The sequence below is a fragment of the Xenopus tropicalis genome, chromosome 5, assembly GCF_000004195.4.
Source record: "Xenopus tropicalis strain Nigerian chromosome 5, UCB_Xtro_10.0, whole genome shotgun sequence".
NCBI classification, from domain to species: Eukaryota; Metazoa; Chordata; class Amphibia; order Anura; family Pipidae; genus Xenopus; species Xenopus tropicalis.
The window spans coordinates 11,408,667-11,421,926 of record NC_030681.2 but is presented as its reverse complement, the minus strand read 5'-3'; the positions used below and the strand labels follow the sequence as shown (position 1 = coordinate 11,421,926).

Sequence of the window (13,260 nt, the reverse complement as noted above, 5' to 3'; positions counted from 1 at the left end):
GCCAGGCAATGATCTTGTGTAAAAATGTAAAAACACTTGGGGAGCAACACAAACATAAACATGTTCCTGGGGTTCCAAATAAGCACTGTTATTGGCTATTTGGTAGCCCCTGAGTGGACTGGCAGCCTACAGGAGGCTCTGTTTGGCAGTACATCTGGTTTTTATGCAACCAAAACCTCCAAGCCAAGAATTCAAAAATATGCACCTGCTTTGAGGCCACTGGGAGCAACATCCAAGGGGTTGGTGAGCAACATGTTGCCCCCGAGCCACTGGTTGGGGATCACTGCCTTAAGGAGATCCATTGATGCTCTTCATGGAGATGCAATGAGATCAGAGATAAAGAAAAGCCGAGCAGTCCATTTTTATACCCACCTGATTCCGACATTACAGTTCTGTTTATTTATATTCATAGTTAATTGTCTGAGCAGCAAACTTCCCCAGTTCTCCGTCCCAGCTGTAGAAGTAATATCTGCAAGTTAACGCATTACTGCATCTCAAATTTCTCAGCCGGCTACCGCCTCGCGGGCTTTGGGTTTTCAATGTTATTTAATACTTTGCAAGTTTTAAGGATGTCTGGTCATCAAGTGTTGGAATATGTTGTTTTTTTCCCCCCTAGTTCCACGAGAGGATTACAGTATTTAGTGTTTGTTGTGCCCTGGGTTGCTGAAATAAGCTTTTCTTAAAAATAGATGACCATATCTAAATCTGCCTTTCTAAGTGGCAATTGCAGAAGACAGTTTCTGTTTTAGAAACTGTAATTCAGTAAAAATGTTAAGTTACCCAGTGCCAAGAGGCTGGATTCCAAAAGTGAAGTGAATTTCTCCGTACCCAGTGTGATTCTGAGCACTAGATGAGGGGAAAAAAATTCTGGTGCCAAGAACCTAGAGGATCACCATGTCACCTCAACTGAACTCCAACTCTTTCCAAGCTAATCAACTGTAGGGGTGCAGCAATGCCATTTTTTGGCATTTTTGACTATTTTGTAGCCCTCTGGTGCCGCATCTTTTGACATTATCGTTTTATTATAATCTGGTGGATAACTGACCCAATTGCACTGTACTGCATTATATTTCCATCTGGCTTGATAGCTAATTCTGCCTTATGGGCTAATGAATAGAGATGTAGCGAACTGTTCGCCGGCGAACTAATTCGCCCGAACATCGGGTGTTCGCAAGTTCGCGAACTTTTCGCGTATGTTCCCAATTTGGGTTTGGGTTTTTCAGCTGCGTTTTTTCTCGGCCTAAAAACGCCGCACAAGCCACACATGGCGTTTTTCAGCAAATCCCGTTTCCATGGTGCTAATAGTGCGAAATAGCAAAAAACGCCGCGTATTTCTGCTAGGTCTGCCAGCTGCCTTTGCGTATACATAGGAATGGCTGTGTCAACAAAGTATTTTTCAGAGAAGTTTTTGCCCTTGATCCCCCTCCGGCATGCCACTGTCCAGGTCGTGGCACCCTTTAAACAACTTTAAAATCAGTTTTCTGGCCAAAAATGGCTTTTCTAGGTTTTAAAGTTCGCCTTCCCATTGAAGTCTATGGGGTTCGCAAAGTTCGCAAACTTTCGCACTTTTTGGGGTAAGTTCGCGAACGGGTTCGCAAACTTTTTTTTTGAGGTTCGCTACATCCCTACTAATGAAAAGTGATTGTCAAGGTCATTTGTGCTAATGCATGATTTTATAGGCAACACCCTGGGGGTCATTTATCAGCAAATTTGCCCATGGGGAGTAACCCATAGCAACCAATCAGTGATTGGCTTTTTTTAGCTAGCTGCAGGTAGAACAATGAATGTAACATTTTGATTGGTTGCCATGGGTTTACTGCCCATGGGCAAATATGCCCAGTGTTGATAAATGAACCCCCTTGAGTTTTGATGGTCCATGTTCCTTTCAGAATATGGAGTAGTTCCAGTCTGCTCTGTCTACTTTTATTGCATTGCCATTTAATACTTATATTTATTCTTGAACAGGCAGCCAATATAATGCTTTGAATGACAAACTCCTATGTTGAATAGGGATATTGAGTGACCTGGAAAGCTTGGGCTTTCCTAAGTGTAATCAATAATTCTTGAAATCCATTTGTGGCCTGAATACATACCGGAGACCACCATGTTTTTATCTGGTAGTGCTAAATCCCCCATCATCCCAATGCTATTTGTCCAGTGGGTCTCCAGCTGTTGTTTTTCATTGCTGGTCTCCAGATGTTCTTCATCGACAGCTGGAGAATCGCAAGTTGCCGATCTTTGTGCTGAGGAATTACTCCTTGAAATGTTTAAATGTTGCTCAGGGAAGGGTCAGGTATTTTGATGCGATAAAGCAGGTATGACAGGAGTATCACTGTATACATGGAGATCATTTATTTACATTCTACATGGACTAATAATCCAAATCTATGTCTTTAAAACTGATAAACTGAATGAAACTACAGATATTTCCAGAATTAAATTCTTGATTTTTATTGTTTTAGAGGAAAAAAATGTAACAAGGAGGTCCAGTTTGAGGTTTTCTAGCCTATGCTTGAACTAAAGTTCCTAGTATGCTATGAGTCCAGCAGCGCCTACTAGACTACAGCCTTCAGTCGTACATTGACACTACTTTCACATTGGATACCACTATGGTGTTGTAAGTGGAAATGAGTTAAGGGGCTCATTAGTCAAGTTAGCAACTATTTGGTAGCCTCTATGCATAATCTCAGCTTACATTTATGGTTTGTTTGGTAGTACCCTATGTTTTTATGCAACCAAAACTTTCCACCAAGCCAGGAATAAAAAAAAAAACACCTGCTTTGGGGATACTGGGAGGAACATCCAAGGGGTTGGTGAGGGATCACTGTGTTAGCATGACTAATGAGTCTTTGTACCATAGATGGTACTTTGTACCATAGACATCAGTTGGTTGGTCGATCTAGAACAGTGGTTCTCAACCTGTGGGTCGGGACACCTTTGGTGGTTGAACAACCCTTTCACAGGGGTCGCCTAAGACCATCAGAAAACACTTATTTCCAATGGTCTTAGGAATAATTTTATGGTTGGGGGTCACCACAACATGAGGAACTGTATTAAAGGGTCGCAGCATTAGGAAGGTTGAGAACCACTGATCTAGAAGGTTTCAACATGTCATCTGCCAATGTACCAGTTGACCAGTAAATAGTGGATCTGCAGATGAAGAAGTCAAAATGAGACAAAGCTCTTCTCCGTTATCTGCAGTTCATATCTTTTAGCCTAAATGAAGGGAACAATAGAATGATAGCAATAACATATGGTGACTGCTATTGTATTATTTCATTGGCTCACTGGATACTGTACAGGACTGGCCAGCTTATGGCCACTGATGGTACCCTGATGAGTTAGTAGTGCAGGATTTTAAATCTGTGGTTGTCTTTTGATGAGTGGAATCTCCCAGCTTCCTTCAGTAGCCACAGGTTGGAGGTATCAGTTGGAGTTAGGACCATAAACACTCTTAAAGTGCTCTATAATTTGAAATGTGTGTTGGTTGCTGTTGGTTCCATGGATGCTCTCTGAAACACCTTCTATTTGTATGCGTTTCGTAAAAGGCATGTGGGAGCAGAGCACTAATAGTCCTGGACTTGTTAAGTCAGGGATCCCCAACCTTTCTTACTTGTGAGCCACAATCAAATGTAAAAAGACTTGGGGAGCAACACAAGCACCATAAAAGTTCATGGAGGAGCCAAATAAGGGCTGTGATTGGCTATTAGGGGCCTCTATGCACCCTATCAGCTTACAGGGGCTTTATTTGGTAGGAAATCTTGTTTTTATGCAACCAAAACTTGCCCCCAAGTCAGGAATTCAAAAATAACTCCCTGGTTTGGGGGCACTGAGAGCAACATCCAAGGGGTTGGGGAGCAACATGTCGCCCCCGAGCCACTGGTTGGGGATCACTGGGTTAAGTGGAGGCAAGTTCCTATGTGCCTATAACATTGCACTTTGCTCCTCATTCATAATAACTGCCACTAGCATACAAAGTATAACTGGGGACAGATTTACTTAGGTGCGTTAAGTGCAATTAGCACGATTTTTAACTTCGGCAACTTTTTACCCATTTTTACTCTTTGCATCACCAAGCATGACCAATAAGCACAAGAGAATCCAAGCCCAGCTGTTCAAATCTGATGACCTGGTTTGGTTCACATGAATTCCAAAGCAAAGGAAAAGGAGTTCACTTACTACTGAGCCGCGAATCAGATTGTATAACAATAAGAATAACAGAGCGTTGGAATCGGATGGAACCTATGGGAAGAGCGGGCCCAGGTGTGGAACAGAGGGGCTGTTTTATATTGTGTATAATCCTTGTCTCATGGAGAAAAACATAATGGAGCACAAAAGATTATTTTGTCAATGAGCAGTCACATTAATTTCAAGCCAAGCATCTAGCGCATTCTTTTCAGTAATTCAAGATTTTTGTGGCTGTTGCTTTTCCCAAAACACATTATTCCTTTCTGTCTTTCATTTTTTTTTTGCTCTTTTTGTAGTCAGAACGCCCCTATTTAAAACTTTCATTTTCTGGGGTGGGGTGGAATCTCAGTACAGGTATAGGACCTATTATCCAGAATGCTCGGGACCTGGGGTTTTCTGGATATGGGGTCTTTCTGTAATTCGGATCTCCTAACTTAAGTCTGCCAAAAAAAATATTTAAACAGTAATTAAACCCAATAGGATTGTTTTGGCTCCAATAAGGGGTAATTATATCTTAGTTGGGATCAAGTACAGGTACTGTTTTATTATTACAGAGAAAAGGGAATCATTTAACCATTAAATAAACCCAATAGGGCTGTTCTGCCCCCAATAAGGGGTAATTATATCTTAGTTGGGATCAAGTACAGGTACTGTTTTATTATTGCAGAGAAAAGGGAATCATTTAACCATTAAATAAACCCAATAGGGCTGTTCTGCCCCAATAAGGGGTAATTATATCTTAGTTGGGATCAAGTACAGGTACTGTTTTATTATTACAGAGAAAAGGGAATCATTTAACCATGAAATAAACCCAATAGGGCTGTTCTGCCCCAATAAGGGGTAATTATATCTTAGTTGGGATCAAGTACAGGTACTGTTTTATTATTACAGAGAAAAGGGAATCATTTAACCATTAAATAAACCCAATAGGGCTGTTCTGCCCCCAATAAGGGGTTATTATATCTTAGTTGGGATCAAGTACAGGTACTGTTTTATTTTTACAGAGAAAAAGAAAACTTTTTAAAAATCTGAATTATTTGATTAAAATGGAGTCTATGGGAGATGGCCTTTCCGTAATTCGGAACTTTCTGGATAATGGGTTTCCGGATAAGGGGTCCGACAAAAATAGATCAGTATAATAAGATGAGCGCGCTGGGTTACAATTATGCCTTAGAAAATCATCCCAGCGGCTGAGTTAGTGCAGCTCTTTTCTGCATGACAGAAGGAAAATAATCAGGCCCTTTGTAGGAGCCTTCGGTGGGAATCTTTGTTCCGCGCGTTGCCGGATTCCAACTGGCTCCTATCACCTCCTGAAACCTCATCCAGAGAAGCCAGAATGTAATCGTGCAGCCGCCTTTGCAAAGTACGGCACTTCTGCTCGAGACGACAGCTGTGTTTTCAATGCCTCATAGTGCAGCCATTTGCGGATTAGGTTGGCGAAGTCAAAAATGTTTAAAAAAAAAAAAAAGCAAAGAAAAGAAAGAGAAGGGACATAACAAATAATGAATTGTGGTTTTTTAAACCCCTGAGTTTTACAGAGAGAAAAATGAATGTTTGATGGGTTGAGTCAACAGCCAAGATATTATTATTATTAAGATGTAATATATACTGGGGCAAAAGTGTAAGTACAGCTTTAACGGAGCTCTCAGTAAATAGTCAGCCATTTTGTGCAGATATTGGGCAAAGCTAGGCCAAGTAATGTCTACACCCAGGGCAATACTGCTTGAAATGGTGGCCTAAAGCCATACGCTTGGTCCATACGCCACCAACTGCCCACCACCCTACTCACTCCACAAGCCACCTTGCACCCCTCCCACGTGCAATCAGCATGCCACCTCCAACACCCCCCCCCCCCCAGTTCTGTCTGTATGTCACTACTGTTGCTCCACCACCACTAGTGATGGGAAATGATGAAAAGTTTTGCCAGGCATGGATTCACGGCGAATTTCCACATTTTGCCATTGGTGGATTGTTTCGCGAAACGGATGTAAAAATCCATTTTTAGACTCCATATTAAATGACATGTCCTATTAAATGGTGCCTAATGCTGGGACATGTGCTTATTAGTTGCTTTATTATGTTTATGTATGTGTAAACAATGTAAATCTCAGAGTTGGACCCTATGTTATAACCCAATAAAAATCTAAAGATTAAAAAAAAAAAAGAAAAATAACATGTCCTTAGATGGAACACTCACTATTCAGTTCCAAGTTGTCTCTAGAAGAACTGTTTGTAGGGAATGTGGTTTTGGCTTGGACTAGGGCCTCTGCCTGCTTAAGGCTATGGTGTGCAATAACTTACTTGACTATTCTACAGTGTGGGGAAGAATAGGATTGCTCATATGGGGAGACCCTTACTGGTCTGCACAGACCCCCCGACCTCAGGCAACTCAACCCCTATGGGATAAATAGGGATGCTGACAGTGAGCCAGACCCAATATTAGTTCCCAACCTCTTGTGAGGCAAAACCCACCAACAATGTTCCAACATCTAGCAAGAAGTCTTCCCAGAAGAGTGCAGGTTGTTAAAACCACAAAGGGAGGATTCCTTGGTCTGGGAATAGGCTGCTGGATAGGCAGGTACCTGAGTACGAGTTATGATGTTGGGTTGGTTGACTTCTTTGACTCCTTATGTCCAGGGTGGAATGCCTAACCGGGAGTAATGCCTACCTAGTCTTTGTTGCATTAAACTGCGCAGAACAGTGACATTAAAAGCAATTACAATGCATAGAACGTCTTTGTTTCCCAAGGTTGATGTTGGGGGGGAGGAAGTTACTGTATTTCTCCTTCCTGATTAAACCCGTAGCCTAATGGTTCTGCTATTAGAAAGCAATCATCTGATCTGGTTGCTATGGGTTACTAAACGTGGACCAACCCTTGTGCTTGTTATTACATTAACCCAATCATTCCTTACCCTTCGTTCTATTCCCGGTTACTCTGCCCTTTATCCCAGAGCCTTAAAAAACGTTTTGTTTCAGAAGTGGAAAGTTCCAAATTCAGCAACTAGATATTATCTCTGAATAAACCTCCTACGGTGTCTAATTAAAGAAGTCATAATTCCAAACACCACCCTGTTCCCAAAACTGTTCAACCATCTTTTAACCCTTTGTATGCCGGCGGCTGGTCCTTTGATCTGTATTACAGGATGCCATGGAACCAAAGGACCATGGAATGGGCTCTTCCATCTTTTTTATATGGGGCCCGCAGAGTCTACATAATTTTCCAATATAATCAGCCAGTTCCTCTGCCTAAAGGGGTCATTTTCTTACACAAGAGTTCCTCTTTAGTGTTTTATACCCATAATCCTATGGTCTAACTATGGTTTTGAAGGGAAGGGTTGGTATATCTAGTGTAGAGGGGACACTATAGCAAAAGAGCTGAATTTCTGGGACATATACCGGCAGCCACTGGCTCTTATATCAGTATATCAGTATTAGCTCCAATGATAAAAAAGTTACAATCCCCAAGCCAATGGAAGAGTTAGGTTAGATTTTTTGTCATTATCCCTTTAACTCCCATTTTGTTTGCTGATTTATTTATTAAGGTCACGTCAGGCAATGTTCCTTCTGAGCAGTTCTTTGAGGTTCTTTGCCCACTTCCCCTCTCATCTGCTCATAAATATATTCTGTTTTTTTATTCCTCGTTATGTCTCCATCTCGGCCCCCCTCTCTCCCTGGGCCCCCCTCTCTCCCTGGGCCCCCCTCTCTCCCTGGGCCCCCGTCCTCCTCTCTGTACTTTTCTCTCCCTTTCTGTTCAGAAAAGGCTTTTCTCCCTCTTCTGGCAATATCCAATAAAGACCAACTAATCCCACCTTGCAGCTGGTTTTTTTTTTTCTTTTTCTGTTTTGATTTATCTTTCGTGACTTTCCTGCTATTATTTCCAGGTCTGTATACTCTCTATCAAATCCTTAAAGAATGTAACCTTCCTTTGGTTTATTAGACGTACAACAAATCTCCCACTCAGTAATGTTGGTTGGATTACAACAGATAAGGGAATGTCTTCTTTTATCTGCAGTTGGTGACTGAATGATTAAATACAAAAGTGGTCCTTGGAGGAGGCTCCATGTTCCTTAAGGTGGCCATACACGCACCGATATTATCGTACGAAACCTCGTTTCGTACGATAATCGGTGCGTGTATGGCATGTCAGCGAGCCGACCGATATCGCAGGAAGCTGCTGAAATCGGTCGGCTCGCCGATCGGCCAAGTTAGAAAATTTTGATCGGGCGCCATAGAAGGCGCCTGACCAAAATTCTCCCTTCAGAGCTGAATCGGCAGAAGGAGGTAGAAATCCTATTGTTTCTACCTCCTTACCTGCCGATTCAGCCCTGAATGGTGTGTGGCGGATCTGACGATGTTTCGTGCGACCGACGGTCGTACGAAACATCGTGAGATCGCCACGTGTATGGCCAGCTTTATTCTAAAAATAAACTGAACCCCTCTAATTATCTCTGTAACAGACACCTTAACCCAATGGTTTGCAAACTGTGGGACATGTAGTAGTGGCAGGGGTGCTCAGTCTAAAGGCCAATTTGAGTAGAATACATAGTAACATAGTAAGTTAAGTTAAAAAGACATACATCCATCATGTTCAACCATAATGCCTATATATAACCTGCCTAACTGCCAGTTGATCCAGAGGAAGGCAAAAACCCCATCTGAAGCCTCTCTAATTTGCCGCAGAGGGGAAAAAATTCCTTCCTGACTCCAAGATGGCAGTCAGACCGGTCCCTGGATCAACTTGTACTGAGAGCTATCTCCCATATCCCTGTATTCCCTCACTTGTACTGAGAGCTATCTCCCATACCCCTGTATTCCCTCACTTGTACTGAGAGCTATCTCCCCTACCCCTGTATTCCCTCACTTGTACTGAGAGCTATCTCCCCTACCCCTGTATTCCCTCACTTGTACTGAGAGCTATCTCCCATATCCCTGTATTCCCTCACTTGTACTGAGAGCTATCTCCCCTACCCCTGTATTCCCTCACTTGTACTGAGAGCTATCTCCCATATCCCTGTATTCCCTCACTTGTACTGAGAGCTATCTCCCCTACCCCTGTATTCCCTCACTTGTACTGAGAGCTATCCCCCTACCCCTGTATTCCCTCACTTGTACTGAGAGCTATCTCCCCTACCCCTGTATTCCCTCACTTGTACTGAGAGCTATCCCCCCTACCCCTGTATTCCCTCACTTGTACTGAGAGCTATCTCCCATACCCCTGTATTCCCTCACTTGTACTGAGAGCTATCCCCATACCCCTGTATTCCCTCACTTGTACTGAGAGATATCTCCCCTACCCCTGTATTCCCTCACTTGTACTGAGAGCTATCTCCCCTACCCCTGTATTCCCTCACTTGTACTGAGAGCTATCCCCCATACCCCTGTATTCCCTCACTTGTACTGAGAGCTATCCCCCATACCCCTGTATTCCCTCACTTGTACTGAGAGCTATCCCCCATACCCCTGTATTCCCTCACTTGTACTGAGAGCTATCCCCCATACCCCTGTATTCCCTCACTTGTACTGAGAGCTATCTCCCCTACCCCTGTATTCCCTCACTTGTACTGAGAGCTATCTCCCCTACCCCTGTATTCCCTCACTTGTACTGAGAGCTATCTCCCCTACCCCTGTATTCCCTCACTTGTACTGAGAGCTATCTCCCCTACCCCTGTATTCCCTCACTTGTACTGAGAGCTATCTCCCCTACCCCTGTATTCCCTCACTTGTACTGAGAGCTATCTCCCATACCCCTGCATTCGCTCACTTGTACTGAGAGCTATCCCCCCTACCCCTGTATTCCCTCACTTGTACTGAGAGCTATCCCCCCTACCCCTGTATTCCCTCACTTGTACTGAGAGCTATCTCCCATACCCCTGTATTCGCTCACTTGTACTGAGAGCTATCCCCCCTACCCCTGTATTCCCTCACTTGTACTGAGAGCTATCCCCCCTACCCCTGTATTCCCTCACTTGTACTGAGAGCTATCCCCCCTACCCCTGTATTCCCTCACTTGTACTGAGAGCTATCCCCCCTACCCCTGTATTCCCTCACTTGTACTGAGAGCTATCTCCCCTACCCCTGTATTCCCTCACTTGTACTGAGAGCTATCCCCCCTACCCCTGTATTCCCTCACTTGTACTGAGAGCTATCTCCCCTACCCCTGTATTCCCTCACTTGTACTGAGAGCTATCTCCCCTACCCCTGTATTCCCTCACTTGTACTGAGAGCTATCTCCCCTACCCCTGTATTCCCTCACTTGTACTGAGAGCTATCCCCCCTACCCCTGTATTCCCTCACTTGTACTGAGAGCTATCTCCCATAACCCTGTATTCCCTCACTTGTACTGAGAGCTATCCCCCCTACCCCTGTATTCCCTCACTTGTACTGAGAGCTATCCCCCCTACCCCTGTATTCCCTCACTTGTACTGAGAGCTATCTCCCCTACCCCTGTATTCCCTCACTTGTACTGAGAGCTATCTCCCATACCCCTGTATTCCCTCACTTGTACTGAGAGCTATCTCCCCTACCCCTGTATTCCCTCACTTGTACTGAGAGCTATCTCCCCTACCCCTGTATTCCCTCACTTGTACTGAGAGCTATCCCCCCTACCCCTGTATTCCCTCACTTGTACTGAGAGCTATCCCCCCTACCCCTGTATTCCCTCACTTGTACTGAGAGCTATCCCCCCTACCCCTGTATTCCCTCACTTGTACTGAGAGCTATCCCCCCTACCCCTGTATTCCCTCACTTGTACTGAGAGCTATCCCCCCTACCCCTGTATTCCCTCACTTGTACTGAGAGCTATCTCCCATATCCCTGTATTCCCTCACTTGTACTGAGAGCTATCTCCCATATCCCTGTATTCCCTCACTTGTACTGAGAGCTATCTCCCATATCCCTGTATTCCCTCACTTGTACTGAGAGCTATCTCCCCTACCCCTGTATTCCCTCACTTGTACTGAGAGCTATCTCCCCTACCCCTGTATTCCCTCACTTGTACTGAGAGCTATCTCCCCTACCCCTGTATTCCCTCACTTGTACTGAGAGCTATCCCCCCTACCCCTGTATTCCCTCACTTGTACTGAGAGCTATCTCCCCTACCCCTGTATTCCCTCACTTGTACTGAGAGCTATCTCCCATATCCCTGTATTCCCTCACTTGCTAAGAAGCCATACAGCCCCTTTTTTTAAGCTATCTAATGTATCAGCCAGCATGACTGGTTCAGAGAGGGAATTCCACAACTTGAATGCATATTTGCTTTTCTAGCTACACCTTAAAGTCCAGCTTGAAGGTCAATTAGGGTGAGATCTGGGTAAAAAGGAATGATACACCAATGTTTTCCTATATATAACCTTGATTATTAGCCAAGGGGTGGTGGGCTGAAATATAAACCTCCTTAAGGTGTTTGCAAAAATGTGACAGGCACTGCCATAAATTCTACTTAAATGAAAATGCCTTATGAGGGGCCTATAAAGGTGGAACAGCAGATATCTCAGTCCTCTGAAAGGCCAATGCCACCCAGTGTCTAGCGATGGCTGCAGAGAATACCAGGATTATCATAGTTCTGATATTAACTTCCCAAAGGCTCTTGCTCTGGGGACCCTGAAGTATGTTACCAGCAGTTGTAGAAGAGTCATGTCCATGTATTTTTGTAGTATATATATTCTTTTTTTTTTACAGTTCTCAGATCACTGTACTGGGGATATTGGGTGAAGATCCGCGAATCTTCACGTGTATGGGGAACTTAACACTTCTGGCTCTTGATTGCATGAAGTCCATTTGACAGCTTGGGTTGTGAATTAAACATTTATCAGCTCAATAGCAATACTAATATGTCCTACTATTGTGCTTTTTTCAATGGTGCATTCCCCAAAGACCAAAATTGAAACAGCACCATATATATTTATATATATCGCAATAGTGGAAGGCCCCAGATAATGAGGACTAAATGTCTCTGAGTTTTCACAGATACTGTATTGTCAGATGTCTACCACACAAAGTTGAGGTACAAAAGATACTATCTAGTTTACTGTCTTGCCTTCTCTTTGGCCATAAACGTTGAGGAGACTTAGATACTATCTTGGTTATTATTGTGGTTGATGTGGTGTGGTGCTCTCTCTTTGGCCATAAATGTTCAGGTGCCTTAGAAACTATCTTGGTTATTATTGTGGTGCTCTCTCTTTGGCCATAAAAGTTGAGATACCTTAGAAACTATCTTGGTTAATATTGTGGTTGATGTGGTGGGTTGCTTTCTCTTTGGCCATACAAGTTAAGGTGCCTTAGATACTATCTTGGTTATTATTGTGGTTGATGTAGTGTTGTGAGTTTTCACAGATACTGTATTGTCAGATGTCTACCTGAAAAAGTTGAGGTACAAAAGATACTATCTAGGTTACTATCTTGCTTTCTCTGTGGCCATAAACATTGAGAAGCCTTAGATACTATCTTGGTTATTATTGTGGTTGATGTGGTGTGGTGCTCTCTCTTTGGCCATAAAAGTTAAGGAATGCTACGTAATATCTTGGTTACTGTCTTGGTTTGTGTGCTCTCTCTTTGACCATTAAAATTGAGTTTGCGCTAGAAACTATCTTGGTTACTATCTTGGCTGATATCCTTTCTCTTGGAGAGGTGTGGCCTCATTTTTTTACGCTAAAAAAGAAGAAAGTACACCTAGCAAAGAAGAAGAAAAAAAACATCTGGCTATTTGTGAGAAGATACGTGTCCCGGTTTGTCCGTCAGCTCCTCTCCCAAGCGAAAGCTTTGCCAGACTAGAATTGCCAGGGAGTATTAGACCTATCATAATATGAGGAATGAAGACAGATGGATTCAACTATTCAAATACTCTTTTTCATCCAAAACACACAGAACGCAATCCTAAAACGGCTTTTAGTGTAGTTTTTCAGGAAGGGAGCTGGTTACATAATGTGCCGATATTTGTATTCAAGTCACTCTTCAAGCTTCTTGGCTTTCCAGTGAAATGTTGCAGATCACAGTTATATTAGAATATTGCAGATACACTTGGGAAAAAAAAATACCCTCAAAGGAAAACACATGCTCATATTATTTCATATTATT

The 13,260-nt window shown here is 43.2% G+C and overlaps 1 protein-coding gene across 1 annotated transcript in view; it reads left to right on the top strand.

The window, feature by feature from the left end:
• Window positions 1-13,260, top strand: part of tgfb2 (transforming growth factor beta 2) — an 86,020-nt gene that overhangs the window by 41,162 nt on the left and 31,598 nt on the right. The gene's annotated exons all lie outside the window — the stretch shown is intronic.